The following is a 16,357-nucleotide window of genomic DNA, read 5'->3' as shown; positions in this document are numbered from 1 at the left end:
AAATATTACAATTTGATGAAATATGGGATTAAAGGGTTTTAAGGTATGTTCTTTCTTGTGGTTATATCAGTTGCTTTAATATTATTTTTGTTCAAGATATTTATCAGAACTTTTCAGCCCCCCACCCCATATATGGTTTCCATTCAGGATGTATCATCTTCATCCATAATCTATGTAGACTCTTGGGTCACTATAAAGGTGACATCCTTACATGCTCTCTCTCTCCAGATGTTTCTGTCTTGGGATTGCCTTAATAAAGTGGAGAATGAAGAATTAGTCCACTTTTTAATATTATCTATCCAGGTGATTCTAAGTAGCTCCCAATGTCTTTTACCAGAAGTCAAATACTTATGCTAATTTAGATATGCTATCTGATCTAGCTATGTGGTCCTGCCACCAAGTGATATTTTCTTGTGTTCTAGCAATGGAGCAGATTTTCCTTCTAATCTCATCATTTCTTACGTGTACCATATATGGTCTCTTCAAAAGTTTTCTGTAGCACTTCATCTTGAAGTGGCAAATTTGTTAAAACAGTTCAATTTAGTTAAAGAATCCTTAAAATGTATACTGGATTTTTAAGAGTGTATAACATTATCTGCATGAAGTAAAGAGCTGAAATTAACATCTCTAATTTTGAAATAAAGTTTAATGTGCCACTCCCATTCATAATTTCATCCATATAGATGAAAAATAACAGTGCATATTGTGTGCATCCTTGTATTGTACCTATTTTTACATCAAATAGTCTTCCTGTACTTCTTTCAATTATAAATTGAAATAACTACTGACTCACAACCTAAATATCAACTATGTACTGCTCTTTATAACCACTGATCCCATATAACTGTAGCATTCTCTTCATCTCTTCTCTTCATTCATCAAGAGTTTTTCTCCAAGCACCTTATCATATATCTTTTCTAGATTTATACAACTTAAATATCATGATATCTCAACTATTTGTCTTAAAGTGAAAATCTGATCCACACAACTCCAATATGGTATAAACCCAGTTTGTTCTGTCTCAAGTTTCTCTTCCACAATATTTCTTAGTCTCTTCTTAAGTATGCTTCTATAAATCTTGCCCAGAATACTAAGTAAAGAAATTATTTTCTCAGACATCTCAATGGAGTCAAGGATCTGTACTAAGGCATTATTCCCACAACATATATATATATTTCTTCTTGAACTCATTCACCAATGAAACACTTACAAGCACCTCTCTCAATACATTCCAATCGTTCACCATGTGCCAAACAAAAAATCTTGTCCTTACACCCTTGCTAACCAAATAACTTTACTTACTGAAAAAAAATCATCTTTTGTATCAATCCTATAAAACTTCTTTAATAGCATATGTTTCTATCATATCCCCTTTTTCTGACTATCAACTAACCATTGTAACCCACAGACTTTCAATCTATCTGCATAAGGAATAATTTAATAAATAGCCCTATCACAATCTTAGTCACTTAACTTTGGATCCTCTCCATCATTTCCTCCTGAGAAACCTAGCCAACCAAAGGTGTGAAAAGTAATCCAGACATAGTCTCTTTATATTAACCTTTATATTAAGAGGAATAATAACTTCCTTATTCTTGCTCATCAGAACATTCACGTAATCTGATGAACTCCATTTGTCACTTTTGCAATATGCCTTTTAAACTTCAACTCCATGCACATTTTGATCTCTTCTTTTCTAAGTGCATTTACTTTACACTATGCCACATCAAACTAGCAGCTGTGACAATAGAAACAGGTGGGGCCAGGGGCCAAAAACAACTTAATTTTTTTATATTTATATAGTGGGTTCTATTATTGATTTATAGTTATTATTTCTATTACAATAATGTTTATTTAGAATCCACTGATGCATTGAGCTATTAATTTTTTAAAATTGTTAAGACATAACATATACGGGCTCATATTAATAACAAAAAAACTCAAAAGATTTGCAGTTGCGGGCATAGCTCAACGGACTAGAGAGAAAAAGAAAAGCTCAACAGACTAGAGCAATGAACTGCAAATCCAAAGACGCTGGTTCGACTCCAACTGGCCGCCATGCAAAATGTTTTCATTTTTCAAACGTTAAAACAAAAAAGTTATTATTTCTATTATTTATTTTATAAATCGATGTCGAAACCTCCAAGAAATGTTTTTCCAATAAACTGTCGATTTTGTTCATAGTTAAAATGTATTGTTTGTGGACGTAATAAAAATTTAAACTTTAAAATAAATTATAACAAAAAACGACAACAATAATTAAACACACTAAAAACAATAAAACAGATCAACAATGAAAATAATAAGACAATGAAAGAATCGCCTGCTATTTACATACAAATGCAGTGACTGAGCCAGACTAAACTGGCCCCAAGATAAGCATTGCAGCCAGTAAACAAACACGATCGCTAGTGCACGTGCATCACAATCAAAGAATCGCGAGCTACGTACATACGTGAAAATACAGTGACTGGGCCAGACTAAACTGGCCCCAAAATAAGTGTTGCACCCGGTAAACAAACACGATTGCTAGTACACTTGCCTCATACATGTCCTGTGTTCTACACATATAAAATAGGGCCAGCCGTGGCTGGCCCCAGAGACTGTACTAAGTCGCATTATACAATATTGCCACAAAATACTACAGTAATTTTTTTATTAAACAATAAAACGTGTTGGAAATAGATCAAAAAATAATAATTACAAGAAATATTTTTTAAAACTACAATTATTGGGCTAGTTATACAAATATAGGTGGGACCCGGCCCCTATAGACGAACCGCCCCTGTCTATATATATCTTCAGTGACTGTCAACACTTACCAATTTTGCAGCATTAGCAAGCAACTAGATACTTCCTCTTAAATCATTTCTTGTATAGTTCGCCCACCGTTTGTAGGTCTCTGCTTGGCATCTTGCCAAGAATAGTCGATTCATACTGAAGGGGAGAAAGAAATCACGGACATACGAATTGGTTGCCAACACGCTAAATCATGTGCTTTATAGGTAAAATTTTCCAACTGTTATACAAGCAACATAGTTAACTACAATAATCATAAAACAGAAGTTAATTTTCTGACCTGTAATAATAAACAACTCATCCCACAATAAGGACTGATTACTCTATTATCGGAATGGATTCTCCTTTTTCTGACATGCGCAGAAGTGTTGAAGGATCTCTAATCGGTGGGCGAACTATATCATTAATATACAAATTAAATAGCAGCAACTTAAGTACGTAACCAATCTTTTTTCCTGCGTTAAATTCCACCATACTATTCTTTGATATCTATTTATCCAATTACTCTCTTATCCAACCCCATTTGCTCCAATTTATAAGAGTCTATGTGGAATCCTGTCAAATGCCTTTGCAAAGTCCATTTATATCCTTTATCCATATTCCTGCACACCTACTCCTGAATTCTGCCTTTTACTAACTTTTCCAATATTCATAATCACAGAAACCATCCAGAAGTGTAATAAACTACAAAAAAAAAAAAGAAAAAAGTGTCACTGCAATAATAAACAGTTACCACCTGATAATTTCAGTTTTAACTATTCTGTATTCCCTGAAAACTATATGCTACATTTCATTTTCCACACTGAAGAAAAACATTATCCCCTACGTTATTTATAAGAACTTAGACTTCATAGTATCAATATCCTAAAAATTTTCTGTGAAGAATTTAACCAGATATGAAAGTCTAGTTTTAAAAAATAACATCAAGATATTGCATGTATAAACTTGTAGCAATGTTCTGGTTCAATCATACAAAACCATCAGAAGAAAATTGTTTTACAGACTCAATTCTATATATTAAACAAAAAGAACATGTTTTTTTTTTCCTGAAAAGTTGGTGTACAAGTTGCAGAGGATGGAAATGGTTAACAAATAGAACTTTTTGAACGATACCAGCAAATTGTGTATGGAGTAATGTCTCAAAAGAATAAGGTAACCAGTGGTGTGACCCAGGGTTCTGTTCTTAGCCTCTGTTGTTTAACTTTTTTTTTTTCTTCCTCCCAAGGTTAAATGGTGGTCAGCATTCACTGTGTAGAAATTATGGAGACAAATTTGTTTCTTTAATTTTTTTTCAAATTTATATTTTACTCTTTCCATCTTTAATTCTCTCACCAGAGATCAGGTTAGTGTAAACAGTTAACAAAGCAGTTATACTATGTGTATTATGATGTAGCTTGTGTTTTAGTTCATATATGGGTTCCTGATGACATTGATATATTGGTCGACATCAAGGGTTTTTTTCTTATTTGTAAGTAAAATAATTGCTCTTTACTTTAGTTACTGCTTTTAGTAATTGTTCACTGCATTGAAATTATGGAGACAAAAACATAATTTTGTCTTCATAATTTCTACACAATCAACATTTAACTCATTTGTTAATGATATTTCATGTGGATTAGCTAAAGATCTGTTTGCTAATGATGCAAAGTTGAGGAGAAGTATAAGGAGAACAGCTGAAGTTAATTTCCTTCAGGAAGATTTGAATAGACTTCTAGTTTTGATAAATTAGTAGAGTTTAGTTTTAATATCAAAAAGTGCAAGGTGTAACATTTTGGAGTGCAGAGATATACACTGAGTTAACTTTGCATTAGGAACACTGACCTAATAGCGTGTTGGTACCCCTCTTTGTGCAATCACAGCTCACAGATGCCTAGGAACAGATGCTATAAGGTGCCGAACATCTTCCATGCGTAACTTGACCCATGTCTACTGCAGCAACTCCATCAGTTCATGCTCATTCTATGGAGGAAGATCAGCAAAGACTATGACCATCTACTCACTTTGAGCTCATGGGAATGAGGAAGAGAGAATCCAGTGGTGAGTGACCAAGATGTTTGTAGGTGTACAGAATTCTCCTTACAAGATTTTAGGGTTACAGAAACTGGTTGATAGGGCAAAGAGGAGATATGAGAGCTAATGTGTATGGTTTCATGTATGATAACTATATGTCTAAGTTACTGTTTTCAGAGGATTGATACAGAAGAAATTTTTCCGTTGACAATTAATGGGGAGGATAACTTGAAATCATTTACATTCCTGGAATTCACAATGAATTTCACCCACCATTCTCTTTGTAAAAAATCTACTCTTCACTACACTTTTACAACTTCCAGAAAAGGTCTCTCATTCTTCCCTTATCACCTTCCACTCTTTTTGAACCACTCTGCATAACCAACATTCCAGAGTTCTGATATCACTTTGGTAAGTCATCACTTGATCCTCTATAGTGTTACACATCAGAATGAAAACTAGGTGACCAAATTTGAGCACAATATTCTATGTGTTGTCTCACTAACATATTACACAGTAGCATCAGCACCATCTTATCACCCCTACTTGTCAATGTACTTCTTACTATTACAGCAATATGATGTGCAGTGTTTGCAACCCTTAGCAACATGGCCTGGGAATTTAGCCTATTGCCAACCATTACCTCAAAATCCCAAATCTCATTCCCTTCCTGATGTACAACTTCACCAACACAGTATACAGCCTTATTATTTCTGCACTTCAAAGTGTAGCACCTTACATTTATTATTAAAGCAATCCCCACTCATCTGTCCAAAAGTCTCTCCAGATCTTTCTGTAGGAAATTAACATTAGCAATACTGCTACCCTATCCAACTTTACACTGTCAGTACACAATTGAAGATCCCAGTCAATTCACATGAATTATCATTAGCAAATAAGTTATATAGCAAGGGCCCAAGAAAAGAATGCTGGATTATATCACTGGTCACCTTGCTTTTCTGAAACACTGTTCAAGAAACATGACCTGATGTATCACTGAAAAAGCTAAACATCCATCAGACCAATCTGTCATCCACTCCCACCTTTTGAAGCTTATACACAGACTTCTGTGGCGGTCATTCAAATGCCTTTCCAAAGCCCAAGAATATCATTGTATGAATCTCCCTTATCCAACATATCTATCATCCTATCATAATGTGCAATCAGATTATTAAAACAAGCTGTGCCTTCTACATATAACTCTCTTCACAAAACCCCTGATTATCACAGAGAATCTGTGTGCTGAGGCTTAAGTGCTGTGAAGAATTCATGTTGGAGGTTTAATGGAATATTATCAGCACTGAGAAAGGATTAAAACTAATTTTAATACTTCCAATATTTTGTCTCCATCACAGAGATATCTTCAAGGATTACAAAAAAACTTTTTGTAACACCACACACACACACACACAAATACAATACAACAGTCAGTGAAACTAAAGTCCTATCTAAGTGGTACACCCTCTATGAGCATTTGCAAGTGGCCTAGGATGTAAAGAGGGATCTCTGATAATTAATGTTTCCCAAATTTTGGGAAGTTTAATGCAACCGTATTTGTTTAAATTAGGTTGATTCCTGAGTGCAGATGCAGATTCAAAGAACAGTCTTTCTTTTTTGAATTTACTATGGTGGAGAATGGTGGTTTTTTCCCAGGAAATCCTTTCGGTTGTATCTAAAACATGGTCTGCAAGGCCAGAAAATGACCATAATCATGATTGCAGAAGTATGATTTGTGTTCTTCTAACGATGGTTGTTGATCTGCCTGTCTGTCCGAAGTAAGCCAGTTTACAGGCACAAGGAATCTGCCACTTACCTCCAGAAACAGCCAATAACATCAGACTTGATGCGGCTAACATCCTCTCCTGGTCGTCACCTCCAAAAATTAATTTATCTTCCAGACAATTCTCCGCCCTCAGAAAATTATGGAAAGAAAAAAGTACTGTCATCACCATAGCTGATAAGGGTGATGCCACAGTTGTTCTAAATGCCTCAGAATATAATCGGAAAATGGATATGGGTGGGGGGGGGGGGGGGTGGGGGGGGGGGGGGGTGGGGGGGGGGGGGGGTGGGGGGGGGGGGGGGTGGGGGGGGGGGGGGGTGGGGGGGGGGGGGGGTGGGGGGGGGGGGGGGTGGGGGGGGGGGGGGGTGGGGGGGGGGGGGGGTGGGGGGGGGGGGGGGTGGGGGGGGGGGGGGGTGGGGGGGGGGGGGGGTGGGGGGGGGGGGGGGTGGGGGGGGGGGGGGGTGGGGGGGGGGGGGGGTGGGGGGGGGGGGGGGTGGGGGGGGGGGGGGGTGGGGGGGGGGGGGGGTGGGGGGGGGGGGGGGTGGGGGGGGGGGGGGGTGGGGGGGGGGGGGGGTGGGGGGGGGGGGGGGTGGGGGGGGGGGGGGGTGGGGGGGGGGGGGGGTGGGGGGGGGGGGGGGTGGGGGGGGGGGGGGGTGGGGGGGGGGGGGGGTGGGGGGGGGGGGGGGTGGGGGGGGGGGGGGGTGGGGGGGGGGGGGGGTGGGGGGGGGGGGGGGTGCAAACCTCCATTTCCAAGAGCAGGTATGCTAACCACTCGACCAACCTGACTGTCCATTCATCGTGAAATATTCAGACTCCATGGAGATGCCCACATATATATATATATAGATATAGATATAGTCTGCGCGGTAAACCTAGTGGCTAGGCGCTTCGCATATGCCTGGGGAAGGAGTGTTCTAGGTTCGATTCCCGTCGGTGACATGAGGAGCTGAAGGATCTTCCTCAGCCATAGCCAAGTTAGCCAGTCTTGGGCTTGGACAGCAGGGTTTTTTCCCCAGTTTATTCTGGGGTTTTTCATCCCGCAAAGCAGGCAAACTGGCCTTGAGAACTCAACACTACAGGCCATAGGATACACCAGGGCATAAGGCTGACCACCTTATCCTGTAAACGGAGTGAGGTCCGATGATCAATGGACCCTCGACACCGCAAGGTAAAAGAGGGTATAAGGAAGATGATGATGATGATATATAGAAAACATACTCATACAGGCACATACATTCACAAACTCTCCCCCTACCACCCCTCTCAGCAATATGGCATTGTTAAAACTTTAACCAATAGACCCCACAATCTTTGTTCCAGTGAAACTGCCCTTTCAATCGAACTCAAACACAACACCTTCCTTTCCAATGGCTACAGTGACTACAGAATTAAAAAAACAATCAAGTCCTTCCCCATTCCTTGACCATCTCTTCAGAAATGCCATCACCATACCTTACATCCGTGGTACATCAGAAAAAATAGCCAGATCATTAAAAAAGTACAACCTCCATACAGCTTTTAAGCCCCACCATAAACTTGCTACCTTTATCTGTTACACTAAAGATCAGCTCACTCCTCACTCAGTGCCTGGAGTATATAGAGTACCTTGTGCCTGTAAACTGGCTTACTTCAGACAGCCAGGCAGATCAGCAACCATCCGGTTAGAACACAAGTCACACATCTGCAATCACGATTATGGTCAATCTGGACTTGCAGACCATGTTTTGGATACAACCCACAGGATCTCCTGGAAAAAAACCCACCATGCTCCACCATAGTAAATTCAAAAAAGAAAGACTATTCTTTGAATCTGCATCTACACTCAGGAATCAACCTAATTTAAACAAATACGGTTGTATTAAACTTCCCAAAATTTGGGAAACATTAATTATCAGAGATCCCTCTTTACATCCTAGGCCACCTGCAAATGACCATAAAGGGTGCACCACCTAGATAAGGACTTTAGTTTCACTCACTATTATATTGTATTTGTGTGTTGTTACAAAAAGTTTTTTGTAATCCCTGAAGATGTCTCTGTGACAGAGACAAAATATTGGAAGTATTTATGGTTATTCCATTAAACCTCCAACATGTATCACAGAGAATCTTATGTCAACAACTCAATCATATATTCTATTCCAAATTAATATCTCCAATACCTTGACCACAACTACATATATATGGACTGGTCTACAATCAGAAATATCTGTCCTAGAACTATGTGTATTCAGTGTTCAAAGCGTTCAGCGTATTCAAAAATTTTGCCTTCTTTCTATTTGTTGGGAACCCTTCCCACTGCAACACTTTCATTAAATAACCAGCTCAAGGACATAGTTAACTCTTTTTGCATTCCATAAAATAGGTAGTGATATGTCATCCATTCCCAAAGCCTTATTAACATGTAATCCAATTAACATTTGACATACCTAATTCTTTCACCTCAAATATTAATATTATTAAGAGAGACCACCAGAGAGTCAGGAACTCATCGAGGAAGGCCATACATCATACCTTTTCAGTTCATTCATAATACATGCACTCAGAAGCTCAAAAGGCGATCTAATCCAATCATGCACCAATCTACAAGAGAAAAAATCTAGCTCTCAACTCCTTCTTGACCGCATTCATTCTCAACTTCCATAAATATCCTCTCCCCACCCTCCATAAAATGAAAAATTCAATTTATTATCATGTATGACCCTTTTAAAAGTTTAAGTCTCAATCATATCATCCCTCTTTCTGCCTTCATAATCTATGTTCTCCAATCCCCATATCACCGTTAACACTCTCCTTTGCACACTTTCCACAGTATCAACATCACCACAGAAGCCAGACCTGTAAACAATTGTCTAAGTGAGGTGATATCATGGCGTTGTTAAGAGACAAAATAGCTTTCTTATTCGTATACATTAAGGCACTGCAATTATCTCTGAGTTGTATTTGCAATTTCTGCTATCTGCTCTTTGAACTTCAATTGCTTATTATTGCCTGATCCATTTCTTCTAGCATAACCACATCAACATAACGACATCAGATATCTCATTACATCAAAGTATATGTACATTTACTTACTAACATTCAAATGACAGCCATTATCCTGCCTATTGCATTATCATCAAATGATTCAAAGATAGGCTGTGAACTAACTCCTTCCTAATGTCATTAATGTAAAGAGTGAATAACAGATCAAGAACTGATCCATATAGTGTGCCACTGATCACCAATCTTGCAGCAGACTCACATCGCCCATATGCCACTTTTTGAAATCTGTCAGTCAGCCATCCTCTTATACATGCTGATATGTTATAATACAATCCCATATTCTCCAATTTATGTAACAATCTTCCATACTGTATCCTGTCGAAAGCCTTAGCAAGGTCAAAAGTATCATAGTGTATCATTTCTCCTTACCTAACTAAAATGTAACATTATAAAATGAACGCAAGTTACTTAAACATGACCTTCCCTTATTAAACCCATGCTGTTCATTGGAAGGTACATTTTTGTATACAAGCTTTTACTAATCTTTCCAAAATTTTCACCACCACTGCAGACATACTGATAAGCAGTGTTCAAGAGATCCACTTGACACTGGTTAGTCATCAGAGACAAATGCCAATTGAAATTTTAGCTTCTTTATAAATTCATTACATATCTATTTGTTGCTTCGCATAATTTACTCTTTTTTTTTTACATTTGTAAAACATTGTCTCATTCACACAGTCAAGTTATCTGATCTCGGGTAGCTGCCATCAAATTTATTAAAGAAGTTTTAATTTCTATCTTTCTAAAAATACTTGAGTTTTAAAATCTTAAAAAATAATAGATAAGCAATTAACTGTGCTTTTCTTGCAAAATAATTTCATTAAAAAAAGGAAAAGAAAAGAAAGAATACTGTAGTACAACAATATATCTTATTCTCCAACACCTTTATCCATTAACTAGGTGCACAGTTGTAATATTATATTGTTCTAAGCTTAGTTTCACAGCTCGCAACATGAATTAGCTTAGTGTGATTAAATAATTGAAAATTTTATATAATGAAAATGCTTTCTAATATTGTTATTTAAAAATATACAATTATCTTGTAAAGAGAAGTCAAAGACTGGATCATGTGATTGAGTATATCATGAAAAATGAGTCTGGCTCCACAGCAAGAGCTACCTACTGTTTTCACGATTTTACTGTCTTTCCTATTAAATTATTGTTTATAGATAATTTATATAAATTCACCCTTCATTATGAACAATAAACAAAAGAAACATTAACTCAATTGCAATGAGCTGTACATCTTAAACTCACATTAAAGAAAACTATATTTTTGTATAATTATGTGTAATATGTAGTGGGAATTAACGAACGTATTATTCTGTTTCTTTATTATAAAGTTTACTTATTTAAAACAACATTTAACAATATTTATATAATGCAAACCAATATCTTGGGCAAGTAAAATTTTTTGCCACCAGAAGATTTAAGTGTATTTCTGGAGCTCCTACTGATAAGTCAATTAGTAGGAGCTCCAGAAATCCACCTCTCACCTGATGGTTTCAAACTCACTGCCACATGGAAAATTGTTACTAGTATTGCAGTCATAACCTTCTCATCCAATATCATTAACAGCACACCCCCTTGTCTCCTATTCTTCCTAAAGAGATACTGTATCCTTTACACTTGATACAGTTAGTATATCTACCTCTGACAAACAGGCCTCACTAATGACTCCCTTCAACACATTTACACCATCATGTATACGCTGATCAAGTACTCATTAAATAATTCCACTACATAGTTTGGCATGGTCACTTTGTTACCATAACAATCACAAATGTCATCCTTCCATTATTTTCTTGCTTGCCACATACCAGAACTCCTATGAATTATCTTTGACCAAACGGGCCAAACTCCTCTCATACTGTTCTTTTTCTCTCTTTTTTTTTTTTACAATACTTTTTGGGCTGCATTTTATATGCCTCACATCTAATAACAAACTCTCTTGCACCTCCTCCATAACATCTTTATCCACAGTGCTTGCCTGATTTCACTGTTCGTCAATCTCATGCCTACTCTATTTATTTGCATTGCTCTTGGTATACATATTGCACATGAGTTGCGTATTGCATGTGTCCGATGCCTCCTAATCAATTCCCATGCTTTATAAATCTCATTTCTGCACAGCTCATTAACTCACTGTGTTGATATTGACTTCACATCTTCTCATAATCAACTACCTTATAATTTCACATACATACCCTCTTGTGCAACCTTTTCATGTTTGACATCTCTCAAATCAGTATCCCATGATTACTTACACCAAGGCAGTGTTGACACCTCATTTACAACCACATCCAGTACCCCAAAATTCTTGTGTTGCATCCATCATATGCTACATAACATAATTATCACTCAGAAACTCTACAAATTCATCTCCTTGTTTATATACATGCATTATCTCTTCCTTTCAATCCACATTATTATCATTATTATTATCTGGGATCTCCAGAAGTCAAAGAATCATCGAGGGAAGCCATACTTTCCCATGAACTCAGTCACACTAGATGCACTCGCTACTTCAACAGGTAAACAAATCCCCTCACTCACTGCTCTGTGAGAGAGAGAAATCTAACTATTACCTGTAAAAGATTCTGTTCTGTTGTACAGTATTTAATGACAAGGTGCTCATTAAATAATCCCTATATATATATATATATATATATATATATATATATATACACACACACACAGATTATATCTTTTGCACCTTTATCCTACTTGCATAACCATCCACCAGCGTTGCCCTTCTATAAATATTCCATCTCTTGCTTGTCACATAAAATTGCTGTATTTTTTTTTTTTATCCAACTCGTCATTCTCTTCTTATATTTGTACTCAATCTTTGTATTTTTTTAATTTATTATTATTATTTTTACCATGCTTCTCATTTTCTAGTCTGCAGCTTATGTTCCTCATGCAACTCAATAAACAGGCCAATTCTACAATTTCCCACAGTACTTGCCTAATTTCATTGTTGCTATCTCACTCCAAGTTGCAGCTGAAACTTGGACATTGAAGAAAGAAGAAATTAAGATTTTGGAAAGCTTTGAGATGTGGTTTTGGAGAAGGACGGATAAAATCAAATGGACAGATAAAATAATTAATGAAGAGGTCTTAAAAAGAGTAGAAGAAGAAAGAAGTCTGTTAAGGAGGATAAAAAGAAGCAAGGGAAACTGGATCGGACATATTCTGAGAGGGAATGGAATCATCAGAGATGCCATCGAAGGAAAAAAACTCAGGGGAAGAGTAAGAAAACGTGAAAAAGAATGTCTCGAATCTAAATTCCGATATTAGCATGTCATGCAAACCATGAAAGAGAAGGCTCAGAACAGAAGAGATTTGAAGGAAAGTTTCTGCTACTAAAAGAAGAACCTGCTCAATTGCAGAATACTCAAGATCTCACTCATACATTCATTCACTCAACTGTTTCTATACAGCAATGCACTGTCAGTTGTGCCTAACCAATTTCAATTCCGCCAACCTTTTTTTCTCCAGAGCTCGTCCTCACAGGATATCTATCATTAGTTGACTACAGAGCTTCTTCACAAGAACACCTGCTTTATAGAGATACATAAATTTAAGACCGATTTTTACTTTAGCGGCTCATGACTAACATTAAAAAGTAAACAGTATTTATTTGCTTTTCTTAAAGAAAGAAAAAATACATAATAAAGACACGGAGAGCAAAAAAAGAAAAACGAATTAAATTTTCTGAAAAAAAAAAAAATTTTAAACGAGTATTGAATTACTTTTACTGACACGAATTTTAAATGACGCTCGCAACCATTTCCAATAACACATACTCTTGGACCGGAGGTTTGTTGTGTAGTGTATTAAATATATGAAGTACAGACTTGCGTATCTGAGGGCTGGCTTTAAACCGGCTTTGATTTTGCTGACATTAAATAGCTAAGTTACCTTTCGATGGTGAAAGCATGGGTTTTTAAATCGGACTTCAACGATATGGGTGGTATATCTTCTTCTTCTGTCTTTGAGTAAGGACACTATAAAAGTAAAGGGTACATTCCAAAGACAACGTAACTTACCACATCACCCTAACCTCACGGTATGGAAAGAGGAGATGCTATCAAGCTGATACAAATCATACCATGCCAATCCATCATAAGACTTATTGGTAACATACTTTTTGACAGGTTCTTCCATGTGGTACTGGGAAACAAAATGAGTAAACTGAAAAAGCTGAACAATGGGCTCCCACACGGCTCAGTATTAGCGCCAATCTTGTTCAACTTACATACATCTGATCTACCGACAACTAAGTCAAAAAAATTGCTTATGCTGATGACATAGCCCTCGCCATCCAACACAAGAGCATTGAAGTAACTGAAGATATTCTCACAAATGACTTTAGAACCATTGGGGAATACCTTCATAAATGGAGACTAACACCAAACCTCAATAAGACCGAGGTCAGCTCTTTTCACCTAAACATCAAATTGGCAAATAGGAAACGTCAGGTCAGCTTTAACAACACAATGCTGCAGCACCAAGATTTTCCTAAATATCTGGGTGTCACCCTGGATAGAACACTATCTTTCAAAAGACATCTGGAGAATCTCTCTTGAAAGATCAGAACCTGTAATAACATCATACAAAAACTGTGTGGTTCTACATGGGGTTCTTCTGCTATTACACTGCGATACTCCACGTTGGCCTTAGTCTACTCTGCAGCAGAATATTGTTCACCGGTATAGCTAAACAGTCCTCATATCAAGAAAATTGACACGCAAATAAATGCGGCGATGAGGACAATAACAGGTTGTGTCAAATCCACTCCCCTCTACAGGCTTCAAGCTTTGAGCAATATTGCACAACCGAACCTGTGCACACAAGATGCTCTGGTAAAAGAATTAAAATAATAAATAAATAAATAAACAGCAATCCCCCTGTTGCCGATACATGAAGACCCCACATATATAAATATGAATTTCCTTAAATCCCGACAGCCTCCACTAATACTGGCTGAAGAACTTGTAAATAGCAATTTCGATGTTAAGTCGAAATGGCTAAAAACTTGGAAAGAATAATCGCCACCAGACTTAACCAAAATCCGAAAGGGATTGAGCTTTCATGTCATCTATGGAAACCTAAATAGAATACGCACAGGACATGGTATCTGCGCTGACAGCTTACACAAGTGGGGAAGACCGCCTTCACCCCAATGCGACTGTGGGACCATAAACCAAACAATCCGGCACATTATGGAGGACTGCAGCATAATAGCCTACCCTAGTGAACTGAGAGACTTTTTTTCAGGCAGATCCTTCAGCTCTTGATTGGCTATCTGAACTTGATTTAAAATTTTAGACTTATTTTTTAACCTGATATTTGTATATGTGCATTACTTGTATCATTTTTATTGTCTGCACAAATATGTATTTATATATTCTGATGTCATGTGTCTTTATTATGCCATATGCTAAATAAAATAAATACTCTTACCTCAACGTGTAACTTGGAGGATCATTTAACTCCAGTGGCGGCCCGTGAAGCTTTAAGTGGGGATGCTGCCTATACAAAATAATTTTTAAAAAATTCTTTTTTTCCTAATCAGTAACCAGTTTATTAATAAATAAATCTACAGATTTATTTATTAATTTAGATTAGATTAATTTAACTCACTACTCATTGGCTGTTCTCTTCAGCATAGGCTTTTAGTATCCTTAGCTAATCCCTTCAAAGGAAAGAAATGAGAAAGAAAAAAAAGCAAACCCTATCAAAAAAAAAATTATAACAGAAACGCGGACAGCAACAAGAAAATGCCTCTAGTCCTCGATTGCCCCTGAAAACACTTCAGAATAGAAAAAATAAAAATAAATCACCTATACCTAGTGGGAGAAACATGAGTCTTGCAATGAGCCAAATTCCAAAGGAGTAGAAAAAGGGTAAAATTGTTCCAATTCATAAGGAAGGTGATAAGACTAGGGCTTTGAATTATAAGCCAGTCTATGTTTTTGGAGTTGTAGTTAAAGTGCTAGAGCGGTTAGTTAGGACCAATATTCAGAATTGGGTCGACAACAGAAAAATACTCTTTGGTGGCCAGCATGGTTTTGTTAAAGGAAAATCATGTTTTAGCGATCTGCTTACATACTATAATAAAGTGATAAATGCTCTGAATAACGGTGATGCACTACACAGTGGTGTATTTAATCAATGACATGCTGGTAATTAAATTGGAACAGTTGGAGCTGAAGAGTAGATTTGTTCGATGGATAGGATATTGTCTGTCTGATAGCTATAAGTGAGTTGTCTATGAGGAGCGATAGTCCAGAAGAAGAAAGTTACTACAAGTGCACTCCAAGGGCCTGTTTTGGAGTTAATTGCTGTTAAATTTGCAGGTAAAAGATATTGGGAGAAGTCTGAATGGTGATATGCAATGTTTGCTGATGAAGTAAGGTTGGGGAGAGTTTTCAGGATTAAAGCGGATGCTGTGGCTTTGCAGGACTTGAATAAACTAGCTGATGGGTAAATGAGTATGGATATAAAACTGAATGTTGCTTAGTGTAAAAAAAATGGCTAACGCCTTTGATTCCCTTTCAAGAAGGAGGCAAGGCTGTTTTTTCCCTATGTAACTTTCGGAGACTGGGAGAGAAGTTCAATATCCTCGGGAGGCCAAATAGATATAGCTGGCAAAAGACTATCACTAACAGTATCCGATATCCGGTGAAGAGAGGCGGATGGCAAGTGCTGCCA

The 16,357-nt window shown here is 37.4% G+C and overlaps 1 protein-coding gene across 3 annotated transcripts in view; it reads right to left on the bottom strand.

The window, feature by feature from the left end:
- mRpL2 (mitochondrial ribosomal protein L2) overlaps positions 1–13,435 on the bottom strand; it is a 79,249-nt gene extending 65,814 nt beyond the window's left edge. Inside the window, exon 1 of one of the 3 annotated variants that reach the window (XM_090415878.1) lies at positions 13,403–13,435. The gene's annotated coding sequence lies outside the window, so the exon portion shown is untranslated. The other 2 variants (XM_090415877.1, XM_090415880.1) reach the window with 2 other exon arrangements.
- Between the last annotated feature and the right edge of the window lie 2,922 nt (positions 13,436–16,357).

Source organism: Typopeltis vanoorti, chromosome 3 (genome assembly GCF_054136105.1).
Source record: "Typopeltis vanoorti isolate ZY-2024b chromosome 3, IOZ_Tvanoo_1.0, whole genome shotgun sequence".
Lineage (NCBI taxonomy): Eukaryota > Metazoa > Arthropoda > Arachnida > Uropygi > Thelyphonidae > Typopeltis > Typopeltis vanoorti.
The sequence above is the reverse complement of the archived record's forward strand: the minus strand, read 5'-3'. Positions and strand labels throughout refer to the sequence as shown.